Source organism: Psittacula echo (assembly GCF_963264785.1).
Source record: "Psittacula echo genome assembly, chromosome: 4".
Lineage (NCBI taxonomy): Eukaryota > Metazoa > Chordata > Aves > Psittaciformes > Psittacidae > Psittacula > Psittacula echo.
Window position 1 is genome coordinate 97,798,657 of NC_137738.1, and position 15,058 is coordinate 97,813,714.

Genomic DNA, 15,058 nt, shown 5'->3' on the forward strand with positions numbered 1-15,058 from the left:
GACCTCACCCTCTAACAGCAATATTATTGCAATACCCACTGCTAGGCGCGAGTCAAAAAAGTGAGGCTGAAAATCTGGTGCTTGACTAAATTTTGATTTGGGTAACTAAATACTATAATGCACTGCATAGAAAGTAGAAAAAGCAATGAAGAGTAAGAAAAGATTTCCCAAGTCTATTTCCTTGAATTCACAATAATATGAATATATACACAGCTTTTCTTGTCTCCATGGTAGGGAATCTTTATAGCCTTTATTTTGGGGAGATGTTTCCCCACTGCCTCCAGTTGTCCTTCTCTGCATCTGTTGCAATTCCAGTAGGCCTTCTGTGAACCAAGAAACACAAAATTTTGTTGAGTATACCAACATCTTACTAGGACTTCTTGGAATTACATTTACCAGAATACTGAACGTGCTCTTCAGATTGTTGCAGGTGGTTATGGACCACCTATTCATCAAGGCTCTGACTTAAGCCAAATGCAGTGCTTCAAAAAGCTGCCAGTAAGCAATTGAACAGGAAGAAGAAATCTGGGCTTCTTCTAAGCCTTGACTTGTGTGTCAGTCAGTATATATTCATGGTACTTTAGACACATATAGTAATAATCATTGTTTCTTTCTTGTTCTTTTTCTTAAGCTCATGATCTTGTACCTTGTACCATTATATTTCATCTCATTTTTAATCTGCTAGCTTTCAAGGTCATTTAACCTTGCTTAACAAATAAAAGCAGACCTGATAAGATTTGCTGACTTCTCAAAATCAGGAAAGATTTTGACTAACTACTAAGGTCATTAACAAAAATTAAGTAAAATCAGATTAATGAGTGACTCAGGAGCAATTAACAGCAGCCAATGGGTTTCCACATGTCCCATTTAGTAGTTCCTTCCCCACCTTAAAATTCTTTTAATAACATCAGGTTTTATATAATAAGAAAACTCTCCAGTCATAAAATATGGTGTCATATCACATAACCCAAATCCACTTTTCCATAGACATTCAAGTTTAGTTTTATGTAATTCCTCTATATAAAAATCAGATATTAATGAAAAAAGTGTATTTGTGCATTATCTTCGTTATATAAATGAATGTGATTTTTATTTTTATTTTTGACTTTGAATACTACTTAGTATCTTCAATTTATTTTCAGCTGACTCCACTAACAGTTATATGATAAAAAGCTGTATCTATACAGCTATCTCTGTAGATATTGCTTTTCTAATATCCTCACCATTTATATTAATCAAGTAATAATAACATTACTTCTTATCCAGCCAGGAGGTGTGTGATGAAATCTGTTGTTTGTCAAATCCAGAAGTAATTAGTGGTTATCATTACTGGTACCATTTGTTCTCCGGCCCATATCCATTACTTCCTACCATAATGACACAGTTTTTGGTGATACTTATATCTCTAATAATATCACATATATTTGGATATGGTATTTCTCACTGTCTTCTCTAATCAGTTTTATAGTTTTCCTCTTTACACATGATCCCCTTCCACATGATATCTTTGAGTTAAGGTGTATGGTCAAAATTCTGTCTTTCCTGCTGGTAGTGAGATAGTTTCGTCAGAATTTCACTCTTCAGGAAGTAGATTGTCTGTCCCAGATGAGAATCAAATGAGCCATAGCGGACATGCTGTGACAAGGGGCTGTGTACAGTGCCACGGAAATTAAATCTTTAACACTTAATAGACCATCTCAGAAATGGAAAATGGCATGTTCTGTTGCCTACAAATTCTTTTGAAAGGGACAGGTTGCATGATATCTGGGTAGGAGATTTCCTCTGGTCCTGTAAGTATTGTCTAAGTTAGAAACCCTGTGTATAATTCCCTTAGATGTCCAGTTCAGCTGAATTTCATCAATTTATTAATCCTCACCAGTCATTAACATCAAAAAGATACTGCTGAGAGTGGGTGTGGGGGGTGCTGCAGAATCCTGTATTTTGTTGTAGTTTCCCTCATCATAATACCTTCTGAGTAGGACGGAAGCATTGATAAAAAAAAAAAAGCTCTTGATAATCTAGAATAGATTTTACTGATTTTTTGGTTTGTTTTTTTTTTTTTTTTTTTTTTCCTGGGAGAGTGGTGAGGCACTGGCACAGGTTGCCCAAAGAAGCTGTGGCTGCCTCATCCCTGGTAGTGTCCAAGGCCAGGTTGGATGGGGCTTTGAGCAATGTGGTCTAGTGGAAGGTGTCCCTGCCCGTGGCAAGGGGTTGGAACTAGATGAGGTTTAAGGTCCCTTCCAACCCAAAGCATTCCATGATTCTATGATATGATTCTATGTTGGCAGAAGGTTTAGGGGCATCCAGGTGAGTACAGAATACGCTCAGTATAGATTACATCTTCAGCAGATTCTTGGTAACTGAAGTATATCTCCCCTGAGCATGCGTAAACAGATTTTCCAAAGCCTCAGAACTTGGCAAATTTAAGTTGATTTTCAGAAGTATGGCAAAAGTTCCTTCAAAATACTAATGTAAGCCAAGCAATATATTGTTCCCATACTACATTCTAGGAGGCAAAAGAACAAATTTTGCTGAAATAACTTTCTGAAATGCCTTTTCTCAGTCCAGGTTGAATTCAGAATAATAATAATTAAAAAATTGCAAAGAACTAAAGTTTGTCAAAGTGGAAACTATTAGCTTAAACTATAGTTATTAATCCATGTTCTACCAACAATGTATTAACTTGAAAAAGAGGAGAACTTTGCAGCTGAATAAAAAATTGTGAAAGAACTGGTAGCCATATTCTTAGGTTTTATTTGGTGCCAAGAAAAAGACTCTCAATAACAGGCTTTGCACCACATATGATTCTGGAGAAATGTAAAAGAAGGTAAGTAGCCTATTAAATTATACTACAAAAACATAGATAAAATTAGTTTTTCAAAGAATTAGGACACCAGTTTCATAATATGTCCCAATAAAGAATATTGCAAAAATATGTGAAAACAGCAACCATAAAGTTTGTTGTACTAGCTATTCTGATATTTTACAAAAAAAAAAAAAGAAAAAAGAAGTTGTAATGTTTTCCTATAAGCCACTATGAGATATTTTTTGCAAGATGGACTCATGGCATGTTTCATCATTGGGGAGTTCAAATCCGGTTGCCATTTCAAAACACTTCTTCCTGCTTCAAGCTTTAGAATTGATCTGAGATCATCAAAACTCCTTGTAGATTCAGCCAATAAAAAAAAAAAAAAAAAAAAAAAAAGAAAGAAAAATGTAGATTTCTTCTTACTCCAGACTTTGTCCATTTTGGTCTTAAAGCCCTTCCCTTCTTGAAAAAAAGAAACCAAAACCAAAGCAAAACAAAACCAAAAAACCCGAAACAAAGAAAAAAAACCCCAAACCAAAAAGCTAACTAACAAAACTTGTCAAGATGCATCTGAAATGATACAACTATAGGTGCAATTCTTGATGTAGGGTTTTAAGGGAATCATCAAATGGTATTTTCCTCAGCAAATGAGGGGCACCATTCAGTTCATAATTCTTTTGAGAATTACCAACAAAGTAATTATTCAGTTAGCACAGAACAGTAATGATTTGCTTGCATAGGATCCTCTCCATCTTCTAAAATTACAGAGATGCTCTAAGTCTCCATGTCTCCCTCTGCAGCTGCCAGGGGCGCTCTAACTCCAAAGCACCCATGCTGTGCTGGAATAGCAGCTCCTTATCCCATGATGCCACTGAGAGTAGCCTAGCACCAGGACCACCAGGACACTTGATTCCAGCTTGTGTAACTCTTTGTAGTGCAATGGCTGCTTTCATTTTTTGAGGATGCATGTTGAGTGGTTGGCAATGTTTATGGAATGAGTAAGAAAACTAGAAAGTTTCTGGCTCTCTAGCTCCTTTCCAGGACAGCCATCTCCTTTTCATTAGTGGTGAGACTGAAAATTCCTTCTCACTCTTGCCATTGGATTTTAGAGTCTTATTGCATGACCTTATGGAGAATGAATGAAAACAACATCTAAGACCTTTTAAAGTGTGTTTTTCTACACTCAGCCACTGCTAAAGTAATAATTATAATGTTTTTAGTTTCGCATTTCCTGCCAGTGACTTTCCTACTATTCTAGAACTGGGTTGGCATTTTACTTTGTATTTATTTTGAAAGGTTGCAACATACTTAAGGAAAACAAACAAAAAAAAAGTATTTATATTATAAAGTAGTAAATGTGTAAAATATATTTGTAATATAAATCATGAAGATGAAATGCATGATTATTGTTTCTCTACAGAAAATGTAGAGTTTGAAAATGCAAATAAATCTGTTAAGGAAGGCATATGTGTTAAAACGGCTTGCTCACATTCAGAAGAAGAGAACTCACACGTTGGGTCACTAATGCAGAGTTCTGTCTTTGGGTGCTTCTTTTCCCCACTGTTTTTTTAAATGCAGACATGTGAAATAGTTGGAATATAACTGTGAAAGGAAGGTAAACTGTAGAAGGAAGTCCAAGCACAGAGCTGGACTGTGCTGCAAGGCCACAGTCATGTTAAATATATTGAAAGAATGGTATTGCAGCTCGTGTTAATGAGAAAAGAACAGAAAGCAAAGCCTTCATAAACCTGACCATTAAGAAATGCTCTTGTAACACAACATACAGTACAAGCCATGGTACTTCCATTTACACTGACTGGGTTGTAAAGCCCAAGCTGAATAGTTTGGAGGTGCTCCATTTTCTGATGCTTATGTATATTACTGCTATTTGCTAAAAAACTTAAGTTTGAATAGTCATGCTAGGATCAAGACTGGGCAGAAGATTTCTGCATCCAGGACTCTGGAGACGCCTTTGCCTATGTGGCCTCAGTAGTTAACAGTACCAGGGCAGACATGGCACTGGAACAATATGAAGCAATATTATTATTAGTGATATCTCAATTATTTAGCAAAAGTAGCTTCAAGCTCATTGACATATCACCCCTTTCCCAACATGTCCAGTAACATCTATTCAGTATTGACTTCTGGAAAAAAATATGGAGATAACAAGGTGGATTTATATGACTTTTTGCTATATTTCTGCCTAATCTCCTGACAATGAAATATATCATCTGAGTTTTCCATTTCAACAGAAACATTTTCTCTAACAGGGTGTTTTCCTCCTCCATAACACTGAGATGATCAGAGTCCTGGCAGAGCTGTGGTCTGTCCAAGCGCCAGCAGAGAAGCTCCAGCCTGATAGCATACTTAAAGCTTCTTGTCTAATGGATGATGGTGGTGCCAGTACTTGTGTCTTCTAGGAGATAGGAATGTCAATCTCACACTGCAGCAGGACTTCTTTCCCTCTGCAACAGCTTTAAGGAGCAGCACCGGTGGCATTGATCCCAGCTGCTGCTGCCCAGCTGAATGCCAAGACAGATAAACTGTGGGATGTTCTTAGCAGCTCCTCCATGAGGTAGTAAGATAAACACAAGAAAAACATAAGGAGATATTAAAGAAGAGATGATAATCCAGGCTGAACTTTATCAAAGGGAAAACTTGCCCTGGAGGACTTGCCAAAGTAAATCTCTTTGATGCCAATGGTTTAAGCAAAGACATTCACCTTAATCTACTCTGTGGTGACCTGGTCTTCTGATAATAGAGAATAATTATGTATGTTTTCAGAATTGCTGTGGTCTGCAAATCCTCCAAACCTAAAATAAGTACTTACAGTGTTCCTTCTTCACCACTCTGATCTTAAGTCATCTACATTTCTCTTGAATTTAATAATACCTAATACCTTTAGACTTTGCTGCTTGAAAAGACTTCACTGGCTTGTGAAGGACAGATTAAAAAATGCATGTTCTCGTTAACAAGTTTTATTATTGTGCCTGTGCTAAAAGGGATAACACTTAATAAAATGAATGACCCACGAAGTACATGCTTAAAGGGTAGTACAAAATGGAGAGGAAAAGATGAGTGTTTAGCTGTTGAAATTAGCATTTTCACACAGATCAACCTTTGTGCCAGTTTGCCACCTCAGACATTTTCAGTTTGGCTTATTCGCATTACAGTAGTAGTGACAATGTAGTTAAATTTAGCCTCTGAAAACAGGATCTCTGCCTGTTTCATTTGTTCTTTCATTAAAAATTTCTTCATCTTTGCAGAGCCAAATTCTTACAATAATAAATCAGAGACACCTAAGGTTCTTGCCAAGCCAAATATCTACAGTTTCTGGCAATTATGTAATTTCCAGATTTGCTACAATGACTCTTGCTGATAAGTCAATTGTCATAAAAAGAAATGTTCCAGACCAATCTTTATTAGGGTGCCCTTCACTGATCTGTGTAAAATAATCCCCCTCCTGCTCCACTCTCTTTTAGAAAAGAGAAACATAATTACAGCTTTTTCCCTTGTTTTGAATGACTCTTCATCATAACAATTTATATCTGGAAAGTGTCAGAAGAAAATATGAAAAAGGTAAGTTTAAACTAAAGAAATCAGGCACTGCTGTTATTAATAGAGCAGCTCAAAAATGTTTCCCATGATGTGTTATAATGGCTCTGTCTTATAATAAAATTTAACAGTGATGTATTTCCCTTGTTCTCAAGTTGATTTTGTATTAGAAGTCCAGACAAAAGTAATTTGTAGCAAAGGTCCCTGATCCAATGTTTGTATATGGGAAAGGCTCAAAGGACTTCATGCCCATTTAAAAGCCCTTTAAAATGATTAATGGCTAAATGCATTACAAATTATCAAGAATTTCACACTGACAAAACAGAGGACTTGTTATGAATTTTGGCCAGATTTTCCTTCCTTATTGCTTAGATTTTAATATCACATAAACAGTAATTGTGAGCACCCATTTGGAGCGGTGATGGAGTTAGGGCAGATTTAAAAAAAAGCTCTGCACTTTTTGCCCTTTTAGTTTTTTTTTTTCTTGTATTTGATTTATATTTAAAAAGCGGCTTGCAATCCTCATTGCCACCTCTACTGCAAAACATTCTCCAAGTCCTTCATCGTTGTGATGGCAAATGAGGAAGAACAAAATGAAAACCTAGGATTTAGCTGTGAATTCCCAATTTCTGGTCATATCTGGAAGTGATTCTGGCACCAGCTCTGAAAAAGAAGCCTGTCCCTTTCTGCACTTCAAAACTAATGATTTACTTTTCAGTTTTCATTATAGTTTTTTCTTGAGTAAAAAGGCAAAGCTAGGTTATATAGAAATGGGGCCTGTCCTGGCTACTGGAATTTTTCAGTCTCATTCCCTGTGGTTCATTTGAAATAAAGTCCTAAAATATTATTGTTGGTGTTGCTCAAGCAAAATCCTGTAGTATTAACACAAAACCAGACAAACACAAACCCCACATACTTTCAAACCCCAGAAACCCCACTTGACTTTCAGCACTAGTCAAAATAGAAAACTCTTACTACAGTTTAAATTCCTTGTAACTATCAAGTTTGTCTCTGATGGCATTTTGGACGACTCAGTGCTGGTGACAGCCTCAGAGGAAAGCAGAGATATCTTCACATACAGCAAGCCCAAATACAGCAGTTCATTCATTTGCCTGGCTACGCTGGCATCCCCAGAAGGCATGCTCAGGGCATCACTCACTTCACCTCTGAAAAGCTCCTTCTTCTATCAGCAGCCAGCACTCTGAAAGCTGGAAGGGCGCCTTCCAGGGACCTGCTGGCTATCACCTCTGCTTGAACTGCCATGTAGGAACACCCAGAGCCCAGTCCAAAACCTGTTGACAGCTAAGAATATATCGAATTATAATAGCTATTACATATGTTTAATGACAGTATGTTTACACAACTTTATTAGGTCATACGCTTACTTTATGCAGAGAGCTGCTAGCTGTTAACAAATGTGTGAAACTGCTGATCTTATAAGTGGGATCACAGATATCTTTTTTGCAGTTGCAAGAGGTTTGAAACACACACAGGAAAAGCAAATAGAACCAAATTATCTACCATCTCAGAAAAATCGTAGGGTCATAACATCGAGGAGACTAATTAATCATGCACAAGACACAGCCAGCCTGTGAAATGTCACAGAACAAAAAAGTGGACCCCTGTATGTCTGTTTATCCATTAATGTATTATTTTCCAGTTTCTGTCTCTTTCTACAAAGCATTGTTTTTTCCTCCATGCGTGTTGTGCCTTGATACTGTGCATATAACTCAATAACTCTTCTGAAGTTTGGTAGGTTTCCAACTGCCCTCATGTCATCTTTATGAAATTTAAAAACATTAGGGTTGTACATATTATCTTTTGAAGTGGTGATGTGATTCATTATCCTGCAGCTCTCATTAGCCACAAGGGGCTAAGAAATTTATGTCATGTGCAAACTCAACTGATTAGTGGTTTGTCCAGGGGCAATGCTAGGGTCAAAATTAAAAATGCTGAACCTCTCTCTTCCATCTTTTATGCTCCCTGCCCTCTTTATTAGAAAGTCCTCTGTAAAAAATAAATACAGAAATAAATAATTTCTGTTCCTATGTCTATATAGACTTAAAAAAAGAGTCTCGGCCAATAGAAAAAATCCCAGTATTCAATAAAGCAAGCTGAAATTCATTACAGTGCTAACATTTTAGGAAGTAAATGAAATAATTCTATTAAAGTCTTCCATGATACCCATGCTGACAAAATACCACACCATCATAAAACTTTGCTATATGTTGTGAGGGATTAGTGAGCCTTCAAGACGTTCTCCACTGACTGATGCCCAAGGTCAGGAACTTGTCTCTGGGTTTTAACCTCCAGGCTGACGTCTGCTATACTCATGTCAGTAAGACTTTCTCTGATGGCTGGGGGTTCTGCAAACATTTTCCAGCAAAATTTTCTTTCTTCCCACTCTTGCTAGGATGTTGGGCTGGACAGGTAGGTCCACAGTAGTAAATGATACCAAGATGGGGAACAGCTGAGGAATCATCCCATGATTATCTCAGTGCTTTGCTGTCAGCATGCTCCTGTGCATGATGGAGCTGTGCCAGGCAGGGCTCTTCTCAACCATACCCAGATCTGCTGCAGGGATTTCATAAGGCAGGTATGGCTTCCAGGAAAGTGTTTCAACACAGCCACTCTGCTTATGGAGAGAAGAAATTTTACTCTTGCAGATAAGAGTTGTATCATAGCATCTGTCCTCAAAATTCAAGAATATATCCCAAACTTCTTTTTGTTGTAGGTATGCCATAAAATCCCACTGAAGGCTGCTCTCTTCTGCTGTAACATTGTGCTTGGGAAAGAAGATGCATACCCAGCTGGGGGAAAGGAATAGAGTACGTGGCCCTTCTTTAGCTTTTCCCACATCCAAATGCTGGTGCAGAGAAAGAATTCAAGCAGTCTTACCTGTTCTATGAGACAGCTATCGGGCCAGAAGCAGAGAGCTCACAAAGGGACTAGGAATAAGACACAAAATTAGCAAAGTGAATACAAGTATATTAAAATCTCGTAATTCTGGCATTGGTTTGGAACAGGGAATATTTAAGAGCATTTCCATGGTATTAGTGCATCTCCCATCACTACATTCAAGTATTAAAATAAGGATTATAGCTAACATTAAAATTTCCCACACAGGACCCAAAAGACTATTTGCACTTTGGTGGATTATAGGAATATTTTCAGTGAAGTAGACTCATTGATACAAACAGAGGAAAATCTACTCTTCAAATTTATGTTTAACACCATAGTACAAGCTCGATCTGAGGGATTTTTGTATGTCTGTCTAAAGCTATATATCTACAGTTATCCTAGCAAGTAAAAACATTGGTTTTGCAGAATAGTTATCTTTCAGTTCTGTGGAACTGACATGAAGTATCTTAGCAAAAGCAGTCTTACAGTTGCAGTAGAACCAATATCTTACAGCTGTGACTGCACTAGGAGAACTGCCATCAGTATGGTAGTAAAAAGAAACAGGCAGGAAATAGGTTTCACATTCTGGCCAAATGTAACAATATGGAAAAATGTTTATGATGTCCTGAGTCAAGACAAAGAAGTCAAAATCTGAAAATATCATGGGCTGTAAATCCAGAAGATATGGGTTTGGTTCAGATTAGCTGTAACATTTTGTTTTGGCAATTTGGGAACATTTTGGTTGTTTTCAATATGTACTTTGTGATTTAAGTAGCTTATATTTCTCTGTTAAAAGTAATTTTGAGCCATAGAATGGTCATTTCTGGAGACAAAGTCTTAGTTACCTCAAAAAACCTTTGCACATGTTTTTCAATCCGCTTCCTAAAACCAACATTTCCCCTTGAAAAAATATTGTATGAAGTAATCAATATGTTCTAATTTGAAAAGTAGAACAAAAACGTTCCTGACCAACTGACCGATGTATCTGTAATGACAGCAATTTTCCTTGGTAAATGAGGCTTGGAACAATTCATATAAATTAGACTCAGTCTGTAGGTGTTGCAGGACTGGCAGTGATAGCTTTATATGTTTTGATAGTTTTATAGCTGTCTTCATTTGCTGGAGTTGATTGTTATTTTTTTGTTTTCTGACAGTACTGAGGATTCTTTCTGCCACACTCACAGATGTCAATGTGCAGAGCTATTCCCACTACTTAATAATGATTTTGGATGGGCTTTAGGTTTGAACTGGACAATTACAGCATCCTAAGGACTGAGAGAAAGAATTTAAGGAGGTAAGGCAGATTGGAAATGAAAAATGGATTGGGAACTGTAAACATTTTTGCAAAGTTGTATCCCCTTTTTGTGGCTTACAATATTTAAGAAAAACACATCTAAGGAGGCATTTTGGCAGAAATTTCTGATATGTATTCATTTTGCTCTGGAGGATGACATATTCTGTCATTAATACACATGCAGAACACCCACAAGTCTGCACACAAGACATTCACTGATATTCACAGAAGAATCAATATTAGCTGAACAAAGTGCCATTAATAGAGAATAAATTATTAACAAATGTGATAACAAGGCTAACTCTGTGATAATAAAGGCTAACTCTAGCCACAGCAAACTGGTCTTCTTAGGTTTCCTCCATGACTGGGAGAGACCAGTGGATTCTTCTAGGGGATGATTCAAAGCAGAAACTTCCCATAGGGGCTTTTTGGCTGAGCCAATACGATAGGATTGACAGGTCCTCCAGTGAAACCTTTCAGGCTCAGTTCACTCGGCACCATGGCCTCATTCCAGCTCTGTGAGGGGAGTAGATGGGGTAGTGTTTCATTTGCTTGTGCACGAGGATTTCCTTCCAAAGGAAATGCAGGTCCACAGGTAAAGAGAATAATACATATCATTCCAGTTTATTCCCTGATGGGAAAAGTTTTGGGGCAAACCGCAGAGCATATCTTTCCTGCTGTATGAATGTACCTGGGGTGCACATCCTGGGATCAGGGTTACAAGGGGCACTGTGGAGTGCCCTCATGGTATTGCAGAGTAGCTTCTTGCTCTCCAGGACCTCTAACTCCCTCAGTCTGCTACAGATGAAGTGTAGGGTGAATACTACTCACTTCTGAAGTTATGCTCTGGAATTTTTCTCCCTCCGAACTCTGAAAAACTTAAGGTGTGAATCCGGTTATTGTTTCTTTATCATCTGGAATGAAATCCAAGTGCGGTTGAGCAAAGTCTTGCCCCTGTATTTTGACAATGCATATCCTTTAAAATATGTTATCTCCTGAAAGTAAATTATAGAATTGTTTGCTGATGCTTTTTAAAGACCAGCTTTAATGATGGCTATGTCAAAATAAACCTTCTCTGGAGACTGCAGATATTTAAAACCATGACCAAATCAGTGCTGATCAAACTGTTTTGCTTGATCTGGAAATATTAGACCTCCCTCTTTGTATCAATCTGTGAAATGCTTCTTTTTTGTATACACATAAGTAGAGTTTCTGGAGTATTACTTAAGTAGTGCTATTATTCAGCTTAGTTTACCCCTATCATAATTTTCACTGTATGGTCCTTCGCTGCTGTGCTGTAATAGCTAGAGGCAAATGACTTTGCAAAAATGAAGAGAGAATCTTGAGGCCATTATGCTTTCTTATTCAAAATGTTATTTTATATACCTATAGAAATTATATGTTAGCTAAACCATCTGCTAAAGTCATGCACAAGCTGTTATTTAACAGGGTCTGCAAATGATCAGATACAGCCTCACAAGCAGGTCACTCAGTCGCAGCAAATTGCAAATGTGTTTCAAATAGGTTAATTTGACCAGCTGAAAGATACATAGAAATATTTTCTGAGGAAAAAAACTTGTCTGCCTGTTATTAGGTTTTAACCTTGAAAATATCTCTAGAAAGAGACTGGGGTCCAAACCACAAAATAAAGAGCTAGATTTTAAAATCCTTGAATTTGGGAGATCTGGTCTGAAGCTTTAATGCTGCTCATTGTTCAGGGGGATCTTATTTGTGAAATTCAGAGCTGCATCTGGTTTTGGGTTCTAAATTAATACAAGAATGGGGTTATTTGCTTCCAAGAAGCTTGGTTCAGACCCCACTTCTAATTATTGTCCCAGCTGAGGAAGGAATGATCGCTAAAGTACATCATTCAGAAACTCTGTACAAGTATACTTGCACAAAAGTTTCACTTTACTCAATTGGAAGCAAATGTAGTGGTTGCAGCCAGACCTAAAAATTGCTTACAGCTCTAGAGAATGTAAAAATGAAACTTTAAGGTTAGAATATTATGGTTTCTACAAGCAGTCGAAAGGACATCACTTGTCTTGGACTTACTTTGTCTATGAGAAAATCACAGAATCATAGAATGGTTTGGGTTGGAAGGGACCTTAAAGATCATCTAGTTCCACCCTTTCTGCCATGGGTAGAAACACCTTCCACTAGTCCAGGTTGCTCCAAGCCCCGTCCAACCTGACCTTGAACACTGCTAAGGATGGGACATCCACAACTTCTCAGGGCAATCTGTTCCAATGTCTCACCACCTTCACAGTAAAGAACTTCTTCCTGGTACCTAATCTAAATCTCCCTTCTTTCAGTTTAAAGCCATTCTCCCTGGTCGTATCCCTACATGCCCTTGTAAAAAGCTCTTCTCTAGCTTCTTTGTAGGATGTTCAGGTGCTGGAAGCTGCTTTAAGGTCTCCTCGGGAGCCTTCTCTTATCCAGGCTGAACAAGCCAACTCCCTCAGCCTGCTATCATAGGAGGGGTGCTTCAGCCCTCTCACCATCTTTGTAGGCTCCTCCTCTGAACTCACTTTTTTTGTTGGGGGCTCCAGAGCTGGAGGCAGTACTGCAGATGGGGTCTCACAAGAGTGGAGTAAAGGGAGAGAATTCCCTCCTTTGATCTGATGATGACACTTGTGATGCAGCCCAGCATACAGTTGTATAAAATAGTCTGCTATGAGTCCATTTTCCACCAAACATTGTTAAAAAATGAACCAAAACTCAGAAAGTTCTTTGAAAGGTTATTATTTGCCTTTTTTTTTTTCATTGATTTTCTATTTGTTTCCAATAGAAGCAAAGGTTATTGGATAAAATGTTTGTATCTCTGACAGCTTTTGAAATTCTTGGCTAATTTCAGATAGACCTACTAAAAACACCAGGCTCCTGCAGGTTTCAGGTAGACTCTGTTTGAGAGTCCTCTCTGAGGAGAAGGCCGGTATGTGATTATCAAAGTATTTGCCTTATAAGTAAAAACATGATGAATTAAAGAGTGTCAGTTATTGTTAACCCTTTCTGAGGTACTGGAGAATCTATCCCTGAAATTCCAAGCCATAGAAAATCAGACTGAATTAGCTTTGCTGCTTTGAGGACTATTACTAGGGCTATTAAGTTTTGGTTGGGATTTTTTTAAGGTTTATGTAACTATTATGTTCTGTTTTGAACCTTATTCTTTTCACCTCTCATGCTTCACATAACATTTTCACTGTGAAAGTCCTTCTAAAGCTGTAGAGTGAAATCTGCTTCTTAGGTGGGCTCACAACAGTTAGGAGCTGATTGAATAAGGAAGATAAATATTTGTGAACAGGTTCCTAAGCCTCTGAACATGCTCCTGTGAATGATGCTGGCAAAGGGGATTCAGCTGTGGAAGGTTATCTTTCAGTTTTATGAAGCAAACAGTACTATTTTACCTACTATGAATACCATAGAAGAAATAAATAAATAAATGAAAGACAGCATATTTCAGTTAATTGTAAACATAGTTTATGTCTTCCTTCTCAGAGGAAATTTTTGAATTGGAAAACTCTGCTTAACATACTTTGGGAAGAAGACTATAGGAACCGTCACAGTCAGTTGGATCCATCATCTACATAGTCCAGCAGCAGGTACTCAACAATAGGCGATGAGCCTGAAGGAGATGCTTCAAGGGAAGTTATGGTTCATCCTCTCTTTCCTTGACATCTCCCAGTTTAGGTCTATTTTAACATAATAGAGATGTGTTTGTGCCCTGAACAATGAGGTTTATTATGTTAATTATGCAAACTAGTTCTGGAAAGGAAGAGAGGTTGTAGGGATTTTTAAAAGGGCTTAACGCTGATTATTCAGCCTGAGTAAATTGGGTTTATTTTACCATTCAGCGATAGAAGAAACACAGTAAGCATGATCGTGGTTTTTTGAAGACTTCACACCAGAGAATCCAACACTCAGCATGCCTATTTATTGCTTACTACTGAGATTCCATTAAGGTTACAGGATTTGTTGGAAACACTGGAGAGTATGCAACCTCCAATTAACTAGAATTATTTATTTAATTAAAGCTGAAAAATAAAGATGACCTGAATAGAATTATCCAATACTGAAAGCGGCCTATTCTCTGTTTCAGACATTCCTGAATCTCATGAAATCAGCCCAGGATATTACTGTCCCATTTGCTCTCAGACCTAAGTTACAACCCTGACCTGGGCTATCTGGACACTATCAGCTCATTCCTAATAAAATAATCTTTTATCACAATGTATAGTTTTATCAGTCCTTTGAGATCAATTGTCCTAACAAAAGGTTAATTCTCTCATCTTTTTCGATATCTCTTTTTTAATCATATGCAACCACTTTACAAAAATCAGTTATGACACATCTGAGAAATATGTATTTGATATGATATTCTTTATGGACAGTTCAGTGCCCAAAGACATCTAGAACCCAAAACATAAAGCTTGTCTGTTACACCTAAGAAAAAAACCCTGAAATCTAGCATTCTATTACTGTGACTGGAAAAAAAGTTA